Genomic DNA, 22,214 nt, shown 5'->3' on the forward strand with positions numbered 1-22,214 from the left:
CCGCTCTCAGCTAGAAGTGACTGCGTTTTAGGGTTTTGCTGCTAAAAAGGAGCCGATGTGAGGTCATGGCAAACTTTCCCATTCCCGCTTCCTCCATCTCAGCCTGACCGGGGATGCTTTATCAAAAAGAAAAAAAAAGTGCCCATTTTCTCTTCGCCGCGTCTATTTCTCCTCAAGTGTCCGTTTCTACTCTCTCTGTCACCTGCCCCGGAGCCCTCGGGTTGCACCGCATCGCTGGCTGGTTTACACGAGTATATCGCGCTGTTCTCCTTGGCCAAACAGGGACACGCAGTTGTGCCACCAGCTTTGGTGTTGAGGAGACCTTGGAGGGGGAATTGGGGGAATTACCCCTCACTGGTCAGCAGCTGTGACCTCTGAGACCAGCTGGCACTCTGCAGGAAAAACTGAGAAGAGCCGCTGATGGCACCAGCAAGAAATGAGCGCTGGGCAACAGTGCCATGTCGTGCCCGAGGTCAGTGCTTGCACCTTGTGCGCCTCATGAAATTGGGAATTCCGTTTGAAGATTTTCCCTGCCAAGAATAAGAAAACCGTGGATTATCGGCCCTGTAAATTATCCTCATGACATTTCCTTCTCTGTCTCTCAAAAAAACTCTGTTTGGTTCCTTCACTTGTCATAGGGAATTCAGTGTAACAGATCCCCATAGCTGAGGAGAACATCCATTTGTTCCCACATCTCAGAACCTGCCCTACCTTTGGTGCGAATGACAAAAATGTCACTACTTCAAAACAGATTTTGCCTCCTGTATGTGACAGGTTTGTTAGCCATGACCAAGGAGCCATTTCCTCTTAACAATGACGAAAAAAATAATCTTAGAGATGTCTTTCCAATGAGACAATCCTGTTTTCAAAATCTACTGGAGGGGGAAGTTACTTTTGTGTACAGTAGTAGAAATAGAACAAAAGATGTTGCTTTATTTCCCTGAGTAAAAACTTTGGGTTTGGAGAACATGTGCATTTTCCCCCTCCTAATTGTACCTAATTGTTTTCATGAGGAAAAATGACCTCATTGTCTGAATATAATTTAAGGATAAGTCACATTGGTGACGTATTCCACTTAAACCCTGCTTCACTAAAAGAGACATACAAAATATGTGACAATTGAGGGAAGATGAAGGGTGCTGCTATGTTTTCTCTAATATTGACAGTAACATAGCTTGCACAGTATTAGGTGATTCAGCAAGTCTGCAGTTCTGTAACAAAGCAAAGCTCTTGGTTTCATTTGTGTGTTGGTATCAGGCAGTTTCTCCACTTCACTGCTGTCTGAGCTCTGGGAACAATTGAAAATACATTCATGCTGGTGCTTGAGCTGAATTATTTTCATATTCTGGGGTTTTTAATATCAAAATCTGCAAGCTTTAAGCCTAGAATAAAAAGTGTGGTATTGTAAGAGCTCTTGGATTCCTTCTAATAATCCACTTGACATTAACAAATAGATTGGAATAACTGTAAATGCTGTTTCTCTAATGCTGCCCCTGGGTGCATTATGGAATTTTCATGGATAATAAAGATCATATTAACACAACCCTTTCTAAACAGAAAAATTACACTGCTTCCCTATTGCTTCATGAATTGGTTTTCCTAATGTTTAGAGATTAGAAAAGCTTACTTCAATATCTAATTTGTAAACTAACAAAGTTTGTTTTAAATCACTGATTAGGACTATTCAGAAAGCAATCCAGCTATTCATTGCACAAATATTGGAAACAGTGTCTGAAGATGAGCTGTCTTAGCTTTCAGAAATTAATTGCCCCACACAATCATTTGCTGGAGAAAACACCTTATCAAGTTCTTAAAAAATTTCACTTCATGTTATGCTACTTTTTAAAGTGTCAATTGGACCAGCCCAATCCTTATTGTGTCATAATGTTCTTCAGTGGTCAGTGAACACATTTGGGGTAATTGAGAAGCTTCCTATTTACCATTTCCATTATTTACACAATTGAGACAGTTTATGAAAACATTCATTATTATTGAAACATGAAATGTGCTGGGTTAACTTTGGCCAGCTCTTATTACTACATGATGTATTTTTGATGTTTCTTACTCCTGACTTAATTTCATTTTAGGAGTTGTTGGTGACTGTTGACACGAAAGTTCTATGGATCTAAGGATCTGTCCCATAAAGAAAAGTACAACTGCAGGAATTAGACCTTTGCAAGAAGGTTTGGTTTTATATATGTATTATTAAGTTCAGCTCCGAGTTAGCAGATGTTCATTTTATAAAATAATTTACCTGATACCTATGCATTCCAGTAAAATTTAGTGTACAAGGTCAAGATATGACAAGATAAGGGGAAGATTAGGAAAGCTGAAGATGGTGAGTTGTCACAGATTGATTAACCAGTAAAAATGAGAGTTGCTTTGTTTAGAACAAATGGTGATCATGACCTGAAAACAGAAGGTGCTTTAAAGGAAAGACAAATGACCAAACTTCTGCTCAATTTCCTTTCTGTTAACTCAGAGGCTGGACTGACTTTTAAGGCTGTATACTACAGGCATAAGCAAAGTGTGTTAAAAATCCTTCACAAATCAATATTAAAGTGTTTTTGCCTACACTGAAGGGAGTTGAAAATATTTCAATATCTTATTCATTCTTCAAAAAATGTCTGTGTCTGATGGAGCATGATAAGGGAATTCTAGTGAGGACATAGAGTTAAAATATGTAGAATGTAATTAAAAGGTTGTTGTTGTCATGGATTATACAGGCTTTTTACAAGGGCATGGAGTGATAGTACATGGGATAATGACTTTAAACTGAATGTGGGTATATTTGGATTAGATACAACAAAGTATCTCCCTTTACTGTGAGGGTGGTGAGGCACTGAAATAGGTTGTCCAGAGAAGTTGTGGATGGCCCATCCCTGGCGGTGTTCAAGGCCAAGATGGATGGGGCTTTGAGCAACCAGATCTAATGGAAGGTGTCCCTGCCCATGGCAGGGGGATTAGAATTAGATAATTTTTAAGGTCCCTTCCAACCTAAACCCTTTCATGAGTCTATGGTTCTATGGTATAAGCTCTAAAAGGAGACTTGCTATTGTGTTGCTCTTTATTAACTTGTTGTCTTTCCCCAGTACTGTACATTGAGCACAGAATGCAAGTCTGAATAAGCCAAATGTCTAATCTGCTTACTCAGCTTCTTTGTTTTATATAACGAGGCCTGATGATTTTCAGTTGAGAAGATCTCTTTTGAATCTGGTACATTAGTTGTTCCATAAAAGCCTGAAACTGCCCAATCTTAGAATTACTTTGTTGGTTTTTTTTCCCTGTTGTGACATCTGCATTTTGTTCATCTGCATGAAAGACATCTGGACATCTGTCTCTGTCCTCCTTGGAGACCTTCATGCTAAGCATCTGCAGTTCCATGATTCACCAGCCACTTTGGCTGAGATGTAGGGTTCTGGAGCCGTGTGCAGCTGAGCTGATGGCTGCTGGATGGTGGAGAGGTAGATGGCTTCTTCCCTTTTTCATGTGTCACAGCATGGCTGAGGCTACGTCCATCCTTATGACCGGTTTACACCTTGCAGTCTTTCTGTGACCTGACATGAAATTGCATAACTGGGATTTGAGTCATTTGAGGTGTTACGAGTATAGAAGACAGGGTTACTAAATAATGGAGAGCAGTTCATCATTAGCTCAACAAGTTAGAAATTAACATTCATAAGCAAGGCTTTGTCATAAATTTTTTAGAAGTAGTACTGTACAATTGAAGTCTGAAGAAATGTGCTGAAAATCCCATCTAAAGTCTTAAGAAAATTTATTTCAATAGGCATGTTTATAAGAGTCTCTAATACATCTGCTTTTTATTTTCAAACTAAAAGTAATTAAACATACCTGTGGTTAATTGTAGGCTGCTTAACAAATTCAACCTTGGGGCATAGTTCTAAGTTCAAATAGCTACTGAACTTGCTGTGTTTCACTCAGTAACTTTTTTACAGTCTGGCAAGTTGAAATCATCAGCTTCTTTCAAGAACCCATTTGCTGGGAGGCCTGAAAGTTACCTGGAGCAGAGATGATGAAAATCATAATGAAGGAGAGGACATCTGCTTTCAAATGCTCCCACAACTTTTACAAGTCATAGCCCTTTGCCACTAGAGGACAGCAAGACCTCAGGAAAAGGGGGTTGTGTGAGGAGGTGAGAGAAAAGGAGAGAAATTGCTTACACAAAAGTTAAGAAATCCTTAGTTCAGAAGTTACATGCTTCTAAGTATAATCAATCTCGTTAAAGGTTGAGTCCATTTTGGAAGATATTTCAAGACAAAATATGGAGGAGGCAGATAAAAGCTGAAGTTTTAATGTAGTGCTTTGTCTATCAGTTATAGATAATGTTATTTGAAAAGTACAGTACTAATTAGCTTTAGGAGCTGTATGCTGTTTCCATTTAATTAATATATAGTTTTGTATTGATTTCAGCCAGAATAGAGCTTTGCTTTGAAATCTTAAATAACCTGTAGGTGTTCTGATTTTTGATGAATGAATTAGATACCCTTATGTAGAAAGGTTCTTACAGTCTGTTATTTAGAATGAAAATAATAGACTGAACACACCAAAAAGGAATCTTCTGTCTCTACACTTTTAATCATATTTATATCTGTGACTTCTAATGCAAAGATCTATTAAAGGTTTCAACATAAACTATAGGAAATGCATTCAGAACAGTGCAATTCATAACCAAAATCAAACTTTTCACTTTCATGACTTTAGAATGTCAGACAAGAAAAACTTTTTTAATCTTTATGGTAAGTCACTTGGTGATATTTCTCCATTAAGGGTTCAAAAGCCTCTTTGAAGTGACCTTCGTTTGTCATAAATCTGAATTGAGTTTTAACTGAAAATTACACAATGAGTTATAGTCCTAGAAAGAAGAGCTCTTGAACATCTATTTTATCATCACTGAATCATCACTGAACTGAGAAGGACATACCAGATTTTGCAGTCTCATGGTCATGCTATTCCAGGCCAATTGGATTAATGTATATGATCACAAGGCTGAAGAACAACTAATCTTGTTCTCCAGAAAGATGGGGTGAAAGTGAAGGAAATATCCAAACAAACAGCAAAACAAAGACACACTAATGACAAGCAATTGCTGTTGCCATGCTCTTTATTGCTTCAGCTTAGAGCCAGAAAACAACAATGGTGCATAACAAGGAATGAATACAGAGAAATATGCTGAAAGTTGCACCTAATAATTTTGATGATCACTTAGGAGTGCTCTTTAAAAAATCTTCTTGTGTTAGTGGGAATGTGAAATTCAATAGGACCCATGTGAAATTTTGTGAGTACTTCCTTGCTGCATGGTTCATCCCCAGAACATCTGCCTTCTTGGCAGAGCTGAGTGTCCCAATAATTCATCCTGTTCTGGATTTGCAAATTAGGTATCTTAAATCTGAACAAATTTTTTCTTTGCAAACACATGGAAATGGCACTGCCAATAGGAAAGTTTGGTACCTGAGTGAGTTTTTTAGCTTTTTTAGCCTGGAGCAATTAGATTCTGCATCTTTTGTTTCCCAGAAGGTTCCCTTGACCAAGGAGCTGTAGGCAGCACTGGGCTCAGACTTTGTGCAGCCGTGTGGGGAGAACTAGTATGTCATACAGCAGAGAGTGCATGTTTTATGGAACCGGAATGAACTATAGGAGTCATGATTCTCTAGATGCCTCTTCTCTTCCAGCAAGACAAAATAAGATGTATTCTCTCTCCAGATGTACTCAGCTATACCCAGATGAGGATGAAATGAACTCTTGCTTCATTTTAGATGCCTCATTTTGGGAAGCACCAGAGATCTCAAGAGTGATCAGGTATAAACCACAGTCATTCTTCATCATTCCTATAGGTAGCTATTGTCTTTGTCATTCTGTATTCTGTCTGTCATCAAGTGTGACTCTGCCCTTGTAGTCTCTAGAGAAGTCAGACATGTAAAGCTACAGAGTGCACTGTCAGGGCAAGAGGCTTAAAATTTGGTGTTACAGTGCTAGAAGATGTCATATTTAACTCTCTTTCTAAGGTACCAATTTAGCAGTGTCCTTAATCATGCCTAATCTGTAATCATGTCAGTATTTACTTTGAAATCCAAGGGGCTAATTCCTTCCTGACATTTTTTCCTGCAGTTGGTGTCATCCTTATCTTCAACACAAGCAATTTTGGTTTTAGGAGTCATAAGGACAGCCACAGAGATTTTTTTTTTCCAACTTGATCAAATGTAAAAGAAATTATGTTGAAATACTGTGAGAAGTTTCTTCAGAAATCCCTGCATTGTTAGGCTAGGGTAGAAATACCAGCAGAGGCATGGCATGTGGAATGTTGAATCCATCTTTTAAGAAAATAAATACTAGAAAGCTGCCCAGAAGTTCTTAGTGCATTTGAAACTTTGATCTCAGATCTGAATGAGGCCCATCAAAGGATTATGTGCTCTGAACTTCCAGAGGCAGGTCCTTTCTGTCTAGCTGGAAATTAAATAATAAGTTCCTTTAGTTTTTCATTGATCCCCCCAGTTTTAATTATGTAGCGTGAAGTGCTTATTACAGGGGTGCTGCTATATTTTATTATGTGTACTGCTAAACAGGATACAATTTCAAGAAATTAATTGGATAGTGTGGAAATTGCTGAAATTAATGAAGAATGTTAGATATTTTCCATGGAGTTCATGTTATTAGCTAGAAAATGTAGTTACTTGTGTGCTACATTAGTTCTACATTTATGAGCTGAAACTGGCAACTGCATGATGTAGAATTTTCTCTCCAAACCATTATGTGGCATATTTTTGAGTCAGTTTATGTAGTTTCCTAAAAATTTTCTCATGCTACTGGGATAGCAGTTCTTTTTAGTACTTCATTTTCTATTGTGTTTAAATTCTCTATATGAGACATGTATTGAAACCAAATTACGTTTCTCTTTTTATAACTGCAGCAGATTCTGAATATCCTGAGGCTATACCTGACTGGCAGAAAGATTAGAAAACCATTGCATAATAGGAGTGGCTGGAGAACACTGGAGCTTCAAATACTCTTTTAAACATATGGAATTTTAAAAATGTGACTCAAATGAAGAAGGATTTCGGTGTCAGATACATTAAGTTAAAGCTTATGCCTTGAAGACATCAAAAGAAAGGACATACAACTTCATTTATGGAAAGTTATTTGCCCAGTTGTCCTCTACAAACTTATTTTTTCTCCCTTCCAGTCTTCATTCTCATGTCACCTTTCACCATCTTTCAGTACATGCCGGAGGAATAGTCAGACAACCAGACAGACACTAGTAGGGCCTCTTCACTCCTGATACTCAAGTTTGAGTGCTGCAATGGCCAGACACTTCTCTTCACTCTTTTAGGTATTGCTCTGCACCACAAGTATGATTTCATCCCATCAGATCCTAATTTATTCTTTTAAAAGAAAAAAAAAACAAACCAAAAAATACCACCACCAAAAAAACAACAACAACAACAACAAAAACAAAACAAAACCCAAAAAAACCCACCAAAAAAACCCACCTTCAACAACTGCTGTTTGAAGAGGCATCACATGATGAAGGAAAGGGAAAAATATGAGAGGTATCTTTTTGATTTGGGGTCAACATAGATGAAAGCATATTCTGGCAACCAGGAGACTGCAGTTCCTTCCTACCCTCTCAGTGGTGGGAAGCAGAGCACAGGTGTTTCAAATAATGGAGAAAAGGCCAAGTGCTTGGTGTGAGATACCATCTTTAATACTTGCTAGTATCTCAAGTGCGTTAGAAAACAATCTTTGCAGTCATGAGGGCTAAACTTCTTTTTGAAAGTTTCTGCTCTGCACAAAGAAAATAAGCAGTAATGAGAAGAGAGACCTAACTCCCCAGGGCAGTTTCTAAGAACAAACAAAGCAGACTTTATCTATGTGTTTTAAAGACCTCTTAATGTCCATTTAAGACCCTAATTAATTGCAAGGGAAACCAGGCTATAAAACATCTTTTCAATGTATTTATAAACAGTAAAATATCCTTTTATTCTCAAGCAAAGTAAATAAAGCCATGAAATACGTAGCTCAGACCTGTCAAAAACATACTACCTTTGAATCAGAAGAAGTATTTCCCAGTATATCTTCAAAATAATTTCAAAATTTTGTCTGGCAATGAGACTAGTCTTCAAAACAGTAACCCTACCTAGCTTTAAACTGTTAAATGTCAGAGCTGAGCTTATGTTCACAATGGAACTAAATGATGAACAGCACCAATTGAATGACCTTTATTGAGTAAACAATTTGTTGCAGTCTCTGGTGAAGCCTTTCCATCGACATGCCTTTAGAGTAGAGGATACGTTAGAATAAACAGTACTGATAGCTAACAGTAAAGGAAACATTCAAAATACTATTTTATTTCCCCATCCTCCCTAAAGCCTGTCACTTCATTCTCATGTACCTGCTAAAGAAATGCCCAAGGCTGCTTGAAACATCCAGATTTCTTTGAAAATTAAGCTGCATGGAAAGGAAATTGAGAGCAAGGGCAACCTTCTTCCTGCTACACAGGTGATGGGAAATAACTGTAATTTTTGGGTCGAGGGCCATCTTGTGTCAGAAAGTCATGTAGCAATGAGCTTTTCTTTTCCCTCACAACACTGGAATAACTTGGAAATTAACTGGGCACAAGTGAAGTACCTTTGCTTTGGAGTATCATGGCAGTGTTTCCTCAGGGAATCAGGAGTACCAGGGTGGAACATTCATATCTAGTAAATAGCAAACTCGTGTGCTGGGTTTCTGAACCAAACATCTCCAAAGTCCTTCTGCTGGCAATGTTGCAATGCCTTTTTGGAATTGCATTCCAGAGTCCGTTCCCTGCAGAATGTGCTATGAAAATAAGGTCATGTCTCTGTACTCTTCTTGTTGCAGTTTAGTGCATGGTATTAACACAGAGTAATGTCACAGAATTACAGAATAGGCTGAGTTGGAAGGAAACTACAAGGATCATTGAGCCCATGTCCTGGCTCTGCACAGGACCCTCCCCAAGAGTCATACCTTGTGCCTGAGAGGATTCTCCAAATGCTTCTTGAACTCTGTCAGGCTTGGTGTTGTGACCACTTCCCTGGGGAGCCTGTTCCAATGCCCAAACACCCTCAGGGTGAAGAACCTTTTTCTAATGTTTAACCTAAACCTCCCCTGAATCAGCTTCAGGCCATTCCCTCGGGTCCTGTCGCTGATCAACAGAGAGAAGAGATCAGTGCCTGCCCCTCCTCCTCCCTTCATGAAGAGGTTGCAACTGCAGTGAGGTCTCCCCTCAATCTCCTCTACTCCAGGCTGAACAAACCAAGTGACCTCAGCCACTCCTCGCCAGGTTTCCCTTCCAGACCCTTCAAGTTCCTTTTTGCCTTCCTCTGGGCACTCTCTAATAATATCTTTATTTTGTGTCTCCCAAAACTGCCCCCAGCACTTGAGGTGAGGCTGCCCCAGCACAGAGCAGAGCAGGACAGGACAATCCCCTCCCTTGCCTGGCTGCTGATGCTGTCCCTGATGCCCTTCAGGACACACTTGGCCCTCCTGGCTGCCAGGGCACTGCTGACTCATGTTCAACTTGTCATTGACCAGGACCTACCCTGGAGAGGATATTGCAGTGTTTGGATACAGCTTTTCAAAGGCCAATGTGTGCCTTTGGTTAGCCTGAAACATAGAATGGTATTTAAGTGATTATGGTTTGTTTTTCTGAGCACAGGCAAATACATGTTCCATATGAAGTGTCTCCTTAGGCACCAGGCACTTTTCAGAAGAGTGTGAAAGCAGAATACCAGGCTAAGAACGCAGCTCACAGACAAATGTTGAGAGCACAGATGGGTTGCCGTGCCTGAAGCCCACAGGGAATGAGCAACAGAGCTGAGCATGTGTTTTCTTCCGTGATGGTTGGGTAGAGACTGTATTTGATTGTGGGTTCTGATTTTGTATTTCAGTGCAGTCACGAATTTACATGAGGTTCAAGAAGATACCTATTCAGTTGGTCACACTGTAGGGAAATTTTGCTGAATGTATGAGTATCTTGCTTTCTTATAGCATGTTGTCATTGGGGGAGAAGAATTGGGGTCTTCTTTTGTCAGTTATTTAAAACAAATTGGTGAAAAACAAGTGTAGTAAGGAATCAGGTCAGTGGTAAAAAGTTCCCTCTCCAATTCTGTGCTAATTAATGAGGAATTAACTTAGATCTGTGGCAAATTCAACTAAGAAAGTAATCAGTCTTTCTGTATGATAAATAAATTATTTGTCAACTTGAAACCTATCAGTAAGTTTATCAGGTAAAGACAATTGTTCTGTGCGTGTTCATGCTTCTGATATCAATCAGCTGTTTATCTTCTTTTGTGTGTTTTCTTCTCATTAGTTGTCACATGCATAATTTATGGTCTAATTTTTCATAGCATAGATTTCTGTACATTGGTTCCTATATATCTTCTTGTAAAGTTTGGCTGTCAAAAACTTAAAAACTAGAGTATCATATCATGTTAATGTATAAACCTGTTCAGAGTGACTGAAAGAAGCAGCATACATCCCCTGCAAACTGATATTGTCTCTTTGCAGAGTTCCAGCTATATTGAAAGGACATGAAACTGTTTGATTGATTTTTTCCAGTAAGTTATGCATGTATATTTGATTACCTGAGACATCTAAAGTTCATCTAAAACAAGTTGTGCAGAATTTGGAGTATTTGGTAGGGTGCTTGGCAGTGTTCAAGGTCATGTGGCTGAGTGACCTGCAAGAGCTCTTGGAACAGCTGAGGTATTACAGCAGGACAAAAGGATGGGAAGAGTAGGAGGCTGCAGGGGAGCAAAGGTGGAAGCAGGAGCCTGCCCCAGGGCAACACGTTTGGATGTAAGCGGGGAGGTGAGAAGTGGATATTAACAGAGCTACAAGCAGCTACCCTTCCATATGGTTAAACAGCTGTGTTCTTGCTGCTCTCAAAAACATGTTTTCCTATTACAGCTTGGAGCTGATTAATTCAGAGACACACTCCAGACCATAGCATAATGAGGCAGAGCCTTGCTTTCTATCTGGGTTATGATATTTAATTAAATACCAGGTAAAATATTAAAAAGACCTCTAGGTGACTTAGAAATCTAACTTTTTCATCAGATTGGTGTTGAATTTGTCTTAAACTCTGTTTGAACCACTGTAAAAATGAAGCCTAAATACCAGTGTCTAATGTGCAGTCATAATTATTTACTTTAAAGAATCTTAGTGTTTGTTAGGAAATGTAGAAAATTAGAAATATTATTGTTGCACTATTCCTTTAAATCACTTAGGCCAGATTGTGAGAATGAAGAGTAAGCAGTGATATTGGCGCAACAAAGTGAGAATTTTACTAAAAATGTAAAGGAAAAACCAAAGGTGAAAGAAGTTAAGTGCCCTGAAGAACTGTTTTTCTTATTACATGATTCTTTTCTAGACCAATAACACCTCTGAACAGATTATTCTATTCTTAATTTTTGTATCTTAAAAGTCTACATTATTATTTATTCAGACTGTGGAACCTTGCATTTTAAACCTTCACTAATGTCTGTTGTAAATACCATGTTTGCATTGATGAAAGAAATTATCTTTTGGGGAAGGTAATCTTTTTCTTCAATCCCTCTTGCTTAACTGTGTTATAATCCTTTAGGTAAGTATTTTAAATAATACATATTAAAGAGAACTGAAATATGGAATAAATTTGGAAGATTTTAGGAAGGTAGCAAAATCTTAAATGCAGTTGAGATATTTGCTGACACATCTTTGTGACAAAATATACTGTATAACAAAGCTATAAAGAATGGTTGGATTGCATAATATTTGGATTTGAGTTGTTCCTCTGGGCTTTTGGTCCTGAGATAAAGTACATCTATTTCAGATGTAGTTTCAACCACTCTTGTTTTTCTCCATTTTAAGTAGTGCAAATATTACTGAAGCATCTGTGTACAGACATAGGTAAGAGTCACTCATCCATGTCTTTTCTGCAAAGCTGGTGCAGTTAACAGGGCTGCCAATCCACAGCCTTCACTCTTTAGATCTTCATTCTTCTTCCTGTAGAAGTAACTCCTGCAGATCCAAATTAGCCTGAAATCAGTGAAGACAGAACAGAACCAAAACAGTTCCATAAATTACATATCATCTTGAGGTGAGGCTGTGACAGGAAAGGACTTTCTACCGTTTGTTTCTATTTCTGCAGAAGAAAAGTTCAGCCTGGATGTAAATAACTCTTTTACATATTCTGTGGCCTGATGAAAATTGTAGTATAGTGTCACATGGCACCATTTTCATCACATTCCATAGTTTTGTAGAAAACCACCTACTTTATTTGTCCACTTCTTTCAAGAAAAACTGTGTTAAAATACTTGAATTGTGATAGCTCAATGTCCATATTGCTTCTTCATATTTTGACTCAAGCCCCCTGAACTTTATGGAAAAATAGGTACTGCATTCCATTTTTAAACTACCTATTCATGGAGCCCCATATCCAAAAGAAGCTGACTCTTAAAGAAGTGACTCCTAAGTGTTCCTCTCAAATACATACCCACTTTTCAAGCAAATATGTGCTTCTGAACAAAACAGATTAAAAACTTAAAGGTGCTTGGGAAAAACTAGAGCTTTTCACAAAAACATAAAGAATCACTAGCAACATCACTGAATATGATAAAATATGTAGACAGAGAACTGCTTTCCCTTAAAAACAAGTGAAAAATTCTCTCCTAAGAAAACCTTCAAAAAGAAAAAGTAGGATTATTTCAATTACATGAAAGTTCATGTCATAAATTTTCTAAAGAAAGTGTAATCCTGTGTTAATGCAGCTTCTTTAACTTGACTGTACAAGGTTGTGTTTGAACCCAAAAACCTCTTCAGGAGTTTTATTATCTCTCTGAAAACTCTGGAAAAAGAGTGAGATTCTACAAATGAGACATTGCACTGGTTATTTTAAGTCTTTCAAAATGAGATTTTGCAATTTTTATACATCAGTGGGGTTAATTTTTTTTGTGTTTGCAGAAGCTCAGTCTTTTAATACGTCTTTCTTTTTTTCATCACTTTGAGCATATAGGGTTATAAATCTCTTTTATAGTGACTAATGATGAAATTCTTGCAAACACAAATGTAAATACATCAAAACTGTATTTTCTCGGGTGGCAATTCTGCATCACTCTGAATTTTTCAGTCAGCATTAGATTTCTTTAAATCAATTAATTTCCTTCAACCACAATGTTCAACTAGATTCAAGGACTGAATGAACATTTTCTTTTTTTTTTTTAAAAATCTTGGTGTCAGGTGACATGATTGTTAAATCTTTTCTCTTTGTGGATATAGGATCTTGAAAAGGGGGAGGGGATTGGGAAGACAGCGTGGGCATGGAAGTTAGAAACCACTAAATGAAGGCAGAGGATAAAATGGCATGAAAGGAGAAAAGTCTAAAATAAATGAGATAAAGGATATAGATGAGAATTCACTTTCAGAAAGTCAGAAGAATGTATCTGACAGACCACAAAAGCAAGTGCAAGGGACAGAGTTGATTGAAAAAGAATTTGTTACATTGCACATTCTCATCAGAACCAAGCTTTGCACTTAGTTGCCCAAGCCTTCAACTTCTCGGGTACACTGGTTCCATCAAATGGAGCTGTATTGATCCCATCTTTCTTTTGCCTGATACGAATCAAAAGACAAGAAAATGAAGACATTCCTAGGGCCCAGCAGGCTATGAAATGCATTTTGAATAGTGCAGCTACTTCTACAATACCAAATTAAATTTATCAGCTTAGTTACTATGCCAATTAGCTATAAATAGATCTTGTCATTAGATAACACAACAGCTGTATATTTGATATGATTTACTTTGCTTCTGATGGCAAACACTGCTACATCGTAGTGCCAGATTGATTTTCATAAAGGGATTTCTAGCTGATATAAAATATCTTCATTCCACTGACTTAAATCCATCCAAGTCTCAGTTTAGGTTGGGTCTTTGGCCAAGTATTTAATAGCTGATGCCAAGAAAGGTAACAGTAACACAGCAGAAAAAAAAAAAAAAGAAAAGTGAGCAATGAGAGATCTTCATTTTACAAAAAGCTTATCTGATTTCTGACTGAAAAAGTTATGAATTATAGCTGCAAGCTCCCTTCTTACTGAGCAGCTCATTTACTTTTATGTATGCTGACCATGGAGTCCTGTAAACAGAACATATGACTGCATACCTTAATTCTACCAGGGGAAAAAATACTTTCACACACTCATTTGCTTTGCTTTACATCAAAGAATGGCAATTAATTTAATTGTCCAGTGAATGAGAACAATAATCTGCTGGCTTGTTTTGTAGTATTGACAATTTTACAATGTTCAATTACTCAGATTCCCATCCTATTGTAAAAGAGATGTATTAATTTAATAGAGAGATATTATTTGAACTTATTATTTTGGATCCATATCAACTTGTTTTTTCTCAAAGTTTCTAGTAAATTGGAATCCGATGTTTGTATGATTTCTAGATAGTGTCAAAAGGCTTTTGATTATTTGTGCAGCAATTGGATATGAATTTCTCCAGACATTTCTGAGGTTTGAATCAAATCCTCCTTGGAGAAGATCTATGAACTATCACTGATCATAAAAGAATTAACAGACTGAAATGAGTTAAACTGCTACAAAGTATATCAGATTTGCAATGAATGCCCTGGGTTACTACATTGGCTAAGAAGAATGGCATAAAGTCCTAAAATTGCATGAATAGTGAGAGCTTTTCTTTACTGATAAAGTAGGTAAAAATGCAGTTTCCTGATTTGCATTTACTCTTAAAATTTATGGTGTCCACAGAGCCAAGTGCTAGCAATTTAAAAAAAAACAATCCCAAGCCCAAAACCCCACGTATGTTTGAGGTTTCCTCTTTACAAATTTACGATTAATTGTGTTTGACTATATCAACTTCAGTGTGCTTTTCAAACCTTGCTAATTTTACTTAAAGGAATATTGAAGAATTTCCATGGATTCTAATTTATATTTATGCCTAACCATATCAGAGTTTTGACAGTTGCATTTTTCCCCTGCTGATTTTATGCATTTTGAAAACTTTTCCCCTCCATCGTCTGTACAGAACAAAAGCAATCTCTGGGGCTGATTGTCATGGTACTTTATTTCCATATTTTTAAACTGAGTGAAAAGAAAGAGTCCAGCTACATAAAGCTTTCCAGAGCAAAGTCACTCAGTGAACTTTTTCAATACTAAGCATTTAACAGGAGGGACAAGGGCACTGTTACACTTTGGGCTTATATAGGCACATAAATAACTCCCCAGCAGGCAGAAACAGTTGAAGCATAGACTGTTCATAGTGTCTAAAATGAAATATATGCAGTAAGCCTTTGAAGGAAAAAGGTCTAATTTCACTGGTTTTTAATGTCAGTGAAGAAGAACCCAACCTAATGTTTTAGACAGCTGTCACGTCCTTAAATGCCATACATCAGTGGATAATGCAAAATTAAAAGCAGTTTTGTTTAAAGGCAAAAATAACAGAAAGCTGTGCCCTATTAAGTGTTCTGCAGACCTCTGTATGTTCTAAAATGCAATGACTTTGGTGATGCTATCTTCAAACGGAAAAGAGAATTTGAGTGGTTCACAGAACATCAAACTTATAGTGCTGTTTATGAGAAGATGTTGAAAGACTTTGGGGAACGTTTACAACTCTTACAATGAGCCATCTTCAGTTTGAGTACTTTGCTGTGAAAGTTGTGGCACTGTACAGTGAGAAAGATGTGAATGCCAGATAATGTTTACTGAAATAAAAATTCTTATGCATTACATCATGCTAAATCTTTTTACACAGTTTTAAATTATTGTGCTGCATGTACTGAAGCAGTGTGTTTAGATATGACAGTGATATTTCACTACACAGTATTTCAGTTAAATAATTTAATACTTAAACAGTGTTATTTAATACTTTAAACAGTATTTTCTAAATATGGAAAAGGACACCATGTTATATATGTCTCCTTGATATATGGATATGAAGCATTTAAATAAAGTACCTTTTAAATTAAATAAAGAAGAAATATCAGCTTTAAAATATTTAAAAATTCTGAATTCTTTTCAATAGTGGTATAAATTAGATGGAGTAACAACCATTTCATTGTAGTGCCTTCAGTTTTCTTAAAAATAATTGGACTTCAGGAGGGACCCTCAATACATGTAGAGCACAGGAGAGAGAAAATAAACCCTTTTCAGTGCCTTTCCAGTAAGTCGAGTGATGTTCATGCACAGTTTGTTCAGCATCCAAATGGAATTCCAGCAGTGAGGCCTTGACCCTCGACTGGGATGTGATAGCTCAGATTTCTGTATCTATGAAGAATCCTTTTTAAGTCATTGGTGTGCACCTGAGTGGTTTTTTTTTCACAGTTTATCATCTGTTCTATTTGTTTTAGAAGACCACAAGTACCTAACTATATAAAAATAGGCTTAATATGATTCAAAAAGATAGGGGAAGCTCAAGAAAAGGTTGATACCATAAAAATTGCCCTTTTAACAAAATAAGGTCAGTGTCAAACAGAGTTTTTAATCTTGTTTCAGGAAGTAATGAAATGAAAACAATGCTGTTCTTGATTTCAGGTTCACCATTCATAACATGGCTTTTTCTCCTTGAAGAAAGAGAGGGGGAAGAAATAATCCTTATCACACTCTCTCTTCATCGTAATAAGTAGGCAATTGCACCTACAGGCAGATGAAATCTACCAGCTGTAACTGGTAAGACCAGATTTTCACCACTTTTCTTTGAAGGAAGACATTGGCCACTTTGCTATATGCCTACAAAAAAGGGGGGTTTTTTGGCTTTTCTGTGCTCAGGTAGTTCAGCCAGGTGTCTTGTTTATCTATGCTTGCTTTTTATGTCCTTATGAAAAAGGTCTGTAAATAGCTTAAGTAACTCATCAATGAGCTACAATACCAAAGCTTAAAGAAACATTGAATTACTTTTGTTGAACACCATAGCTTGTACAGAAGATTGTAATTGTTTGCAAAGGGGAGATGGAGAATCCGTAGCTTCCCCATTTAGAAAGGAGCATTTAAGAAATCATTTGCCTTATGTTTATTGTATGACATTAAATGCTAGGAAAAGCAACAATAGATTTTTCAGATCCACATCCTCAGATGGAAAAGTATGTTTGAGAAACGAGGTTCTAATAGCAAGAGTGTTGTTATGCTATGGGTCTCAATTTGTTGAGAACTGTGCACATACAAAAAAAATTGCTTTTAGCCTATAAATTAAATCTTAAATATAAGTCTATGTATTATAAAATGTGTGTAAATGAAGACCAAAAAGGGCGGACAAGGTTTCAGTGGGCTAGTTTTGCTCAGTCTGATAGTCCATTGCGTTAGAACACCAGTACAGCAAAGAGAGATGAAAGGAGAATAACAGGGCAGCTATGCAGATGTTAAGGTTAACATATACCCAAAGTATCATTGACAAGAGGAAGGAAAGCATAAATTATGTTGCTGTTCACTTTCTTGCCCATTCATTTAGTTAGCCTAAAATGAATTCAGCATTGACAGATCACCATGTTAGTAAATTTGTTTGATAGGTAGAGATACATGTACACACTCTGAAAATGCATACCAGGCTTTTCTGATTTCTTGTAATAAGAGAGCCAGTGAAAGGATTCAAAGACACAGCAGTTAAAATATGAACTAGGAAAATTACTTTTTCAGCATCTTTCTGGATATGTATGAGCAGAGCCAGCTTGCACTGATCAGGACCAAGAGAAAGGAGGTTGCAGTACTTCAAGGTAATGAGATGCAGATCCTATGGTTTGATAGCATGCACAGAACCTTAGAGGCAGAGTGGAAGTTTCTAACTTTATTGAGATTCAGATGCAATGTGGGTGTGAGGATTTTAGAGGGAAGTCTAACTCCAAAGTAGTGATCAGCTGCTGTAATGAATACTGATGAGAGAGATTTGGTGACTGGCAAAGGAAATAGCAGGGAGAGATTAAAAGAAAATGTAAGAATGTCTTATGTCTGATGTTGATGAATCTGTGAGACGGGAGACAGTTGAGTCATTCAGTTTTACTCATATTAGTGACTCTTACTGGGTGAGTACATGGCTGTCCAATGTATTCTTAAACGCTCCAAAGTTGTGGCTTCTGCAACTTATCTACTTCTGCTACTTACCTATCTTTTAGTGATTCATTTCCCTTATCACTAAAATATTGTTTCTAATGCCTAATCTAAATTGATTTTGCTGCAGCTTGTGTGTCTCCTTCAGCCCTTTTTTTGCCATATTAACTATCTTTCATATTCCTCATGCAAAAATAGCATAGTCACTTCATTTAATTGTTCAGTCCCTGATGAAGGTAGGATTTTGAGCTAGTTATATATTGGATTGGTTCTTAAGTTCCTGAGGTTCGGTTTCAGTGTATATTCACATTTCTTCTTTCCCTTCTGAGAACCAAGAACACTGCCATTTCATGTAGGATCATAGAATCAAGGAAAGGATAAAACTTGTATGGAACTTTTGGATGACCTCCCTGGTTCAAACCCCAGTTCAAAACAATGCCATCCAAGATCAGGTTGCTAGCAGCTTTATCCAGTCTTTAATATCTCAAAGAATGGAGATGTTACAGCCTCTTTGAACATCTTTTAGTAGTTGACTGCCTTCATGGGAACAATTTTTTTTCTCTATAAGTTCCTATGAAGTCATTGAAGACCAAGATGCATCTACTTCAGTGTTCTCCAGTAGCTGCTTTCTATTATCAGAAATAAATATTGAGGAATATTTGTGCATAGTTCTTTTTGACCAGTGCATTTCAGGAGCTGACTAGACAAAACATTTTCCTTCCCCATGAGATATCTGAGCAAGTTAACACTTCTATTCCCACCACTCAAGTTTATTTTGAATTATTTTGCAAAAGGCCTGCAGAAATTTTGGTTTATCTGATTTTGATGATTTGGCTTCATGAGTTACCTTTCCAAAACAGATCCCCTCCTTTTTTTTTTTTTTCCTTTTTCCTTTTTGTTCTTATGCTTGCAATGAGTTCATCCACATTCCAGCCTTCAGAGCAAATTCTTTATGTGCAAGCTAATGTCACCATCTCTTTTTCTCTCCTGTCTTCCCGAAACAAACTGGGTTAAATGTGAGGCAACTGAGTTACACATTTGCATCTCTTATTTCACACCTCTGGTCTTCTGCCACCTGATTTTTACCACCTTGTATTTTTTTCTTTAGTATACAGACATCTAAGTTGATCAGTGATTTGCGACAACTCTTCCTTTTGTCCTTCTCATTTCGTCTTCAGCCATTTGCTCAGACAATATTTCTTTGGCCCATAATATTGGATTACTATTAGTCAAACTGGATTACAATCGAATTTTGAAAATTGAAATAAAGCAACACTTTTCTCACAGTAATGTGTAGAAAACAAACTGTTTCCACAGAGTGGGCTTTCTTCTGAAGTTACCTGTAAGCACATCAAGTGCTGACTCTGTAATGTAAAGAAAGACTACAAAGGAAGTTAAGTGTAAGTTAATGGAAAGTGTAAGTTAATGGAAAGTCATGGTGAAAACTGATATCTTATGTTCTGAAAGGATGATCACAAAGAATACAACACTTTCAAGATCTTATTACTCTATAAACTACACCCAGAATTTTAAATGAAGGGCTATAATCCTGTGAGATTGCAACATATAGGATGGGTAAATTGAGTTTATATATATTTATTTCCAAACATAACATAAGCAATAAAACAGTTAATATGTGCTATGCAGTAAGAATTGCACTAGCATTTTTATTACATAGTTAAGGGCAAGAAACACGCCAAAGGAAGGAAAATAGCATAACTTTTCAGTTTAAAATAACTTCTAGAAGCAGGGGAAGTAGTCTAAACCAAAAAATCCTTACTTTGCAAAGTATTCTTTTCTATGAATGCTAAATGTGAAGGTCAGCTGACTGTGTGGCCTCAACTTTTGTTTTGTAGTGTAATGTGGGCTTTGTTGGCTCTGATATGCAAGGTTTCTGTGATCAGAAAACATAATTATAGAAAAACAGAATTTGAGTATTGAAGGTTAATGACCTTAGTGTATTCAATTTCATGCTGTCCAAAGACAATTACACTGAGTTTATTATAAGGCTATTTTTAATCAGTCCTGGACGTTTTCCATTTAAGAGAGCACTTCCTGTACTTATAGAGCATGAGAAACCTAAACAGCTTTAAGAAAGTTAACCCTTTTTATTGCATCTGAGTTCATTGCTGATTAAATAATCTGACTCCTAGATGTCAAAGTTATGTGGAGTTTGTCGGGAAACAAATCCCTGTGGGTGCAGTGAACAGGCTGCTGAGGTGTCTCTGCTCTCGTTCAACTCCAGTAGGAGGATGTTCTTATCATGACTAAGAAACTCTGGACAAAGTATTCAGTGAGTGTTTTTAGGCCATTGCAGCACAAGATGTCTGTTTTCTGACTCACCTTTTCTTCTGCAAAGAAAGTGCTCTTCAGACGAGATTTCAGATTAACCTTCATTTTTGCTTTCATTCAAATCTACAATAACAGTATTCTAGATAAATAATGCCCTTGTAGTTAATGTTATTGAGTATATTCAGGAACCTTGGTATATACTAATGATACTAATTAAATGGCTCAAGGCATCTGTCAATGGCTGTCAAGGAAAACTCCATCCTTGTTACTCCCCTTGACTTTCACATTCTTAATGCTTTTCCTGATGGTCTTCTACTGAGTTTGACTATCCTGTATTCCTGTATAGGGCAACTTACATATATGTATATATATATACATATATATACATATATATATATATATACACACCCCTAATTAGGCTTCACAATGGAAAAACACTTTCTTATTTTAATAGTTTAAGAAAGACAATTTGTTCTCCTTCAACTGCAGAAGTAGTCTTTTTAGTTCTAGCTTCTTATTTGATTCTCTATAAATATTTTCTGAACTGTTCTAGATTAATCACACATCTTTCTTTCAGGTACCAATACCCATTAATCACATATCTATGAGTCTTCAAGTGGTGGCTGTTGTCTATCTGTGCAGAATGCATGTCTTGTGAGAGCATCGCTCCCTTACAGTCAGTCCTTCAGGTTCTCTGCTGTTGTTTTTCCTCAAGTTTAGTGATGAACAGAATTCTGCAGCAGCAGCAAATTATTTCCTGAAGAATTCAGTGGATTGCTAGCATAAGATCCTAATACAATACTATAATATTTCCTATAAATAAAGCGTCCATGTCTTTCAATGTCTACAACACCTACCAAGTGTTCTTTTTTTTGCATCTTACATATCTTACATCTTTTGATCTGACATCCTGATTGCTCATTTAACTGTAACTGACAGTAAGTTCTAACAGATATATAAATGTACTATACCTGTTCTGTAATTGGTATTCCATTACCTTATTTGTGTGCAACAAATCTAATTTTAGATATTTGTTATATATATTCTTTCTTTTCCCCCATGTATTTATAGATATGGTGACGTAGTTCAAATGTTTTAGGGAAAAAGAAAATGGGTTAGAAATATAATGTGATATACCTGTGTCATAAAAAGAGTTTATTTACCTTGGCAAACTATTTATTTCTTGTCATTCATGTATATTCTTACACAGTAACTAATGGAATAAAGGAAATACTAGGTTTGCCTTACTTTGGATTTTTGGAGTGTTTTGCATTTCAGCTTTACTTTTGTTCTTCCTCGTTCCACCTCATCTTTCCAGTTTGGGGCAATATTTGGTCTTTGTGGCCTAAGACACTATATTTTCTTGAAAAATTGTATCTATAAGGCAGTAGCTTGGAAGGATGTAGTTCCTCACACAGCTGTCCATTTTTCACACACATATTAATATATGTGACCCTTTATGTTTCCTGTGAGAAAGGGAATTAATTGCTTTATTCCTAGTTTCAGAGTTACATTGGTAAAGGACAGGAAAGTTTTCCTTTTTTCTGTAAGATGTCAGGAAATAATTTGTATGGTCATTTCAGTTTTACTTCAAAATGAATCATTTGGGATAAGATGCTTCACTCTTCTTATAATTAGTATAATTGGATGTGAGTAAGAGACTGTAACTTCGTTGACTTGGGAAGTTGCAATGCTGATCCTGTGTCTGACAGTGATCCATAACTGCTGTATGCTCAATTATTTATAGAAAATTTTCTGTGTTAGGTCAGTTTATTCCTCAGTTTAATTCCAGGCCTTTCAAAGGCAATTTAAATAATGACACTGTTTACAGGCAGAATCCTGTGTTCTGG

The 22,214-nt window shown here is 36.9% G+C and overlaps 2 long non-coding RNA genes across 4 annotated transcripts; one reads left to right on the plus strand and one right to left on the minus strand.

The window, feature by feature from the left end:
• The first annotated feature begins 345 nt into the window (after nt 1–345).
• On the plus strand, nt 346–21,511 carry LOC135298637 (uncharacterized). 3 transcript variants are annotated; one of them, XR_010360668.1, is made up of 6 exons: nt 346–472; nt 2,088–2,183; nt 3,957–4,153; nt 5,533–5,817; nt 16,570–16,704; nt 20,942–21,511. It is a non-coding gene; the product is annotated as an uncharacterized LOC135298637 (long non-coding RNA). The 3 variants fall into 3 exon arrangements; XR_010360667.1 differs by lacking the exons at nt 16,570–16,704; nt 20,942–21,511 and adding an exon at nt 6,926–7,572; XR_010360666.1 differs by lacking the exons at nt 16,570–16,704; nt 20,942–21,511 and adding an exon at nt 6,926–7,572 and having other exon boundaries at nt 5,722–5,817.
• Nucleotides 5,788–9,085, minus strand: LOC135298629 (uncharacterized). Its single transcript, XR_010360655.1, has 3 exons — nt 9,001–9,085; nt 7,506–7,800; nt 5,788–6,462 (listed from the first exon to the last, which is right to left on the minus strand). It is a non-coding gene; the product is annotated as an uncharacterized LOC135298629 (long non-coding RNA).
• Nucleotides 21,512–22,214: the final 703 nt, after the last annotated feature.

Source organism: Passer domesticus, chromosome 1 (genome assembly GCF_036417665.1).
Source record: "Passer domesticus isolate bPasDom1 chromosome 1, bPasDom1.hap1, whole genome shotgun sequence".
Classification (NCBI taxonomy): Eukaryota; Metazoa; Chordata; class Aves; order Passeriformes; family Passeridae; genus Passer; species Passer domesticus.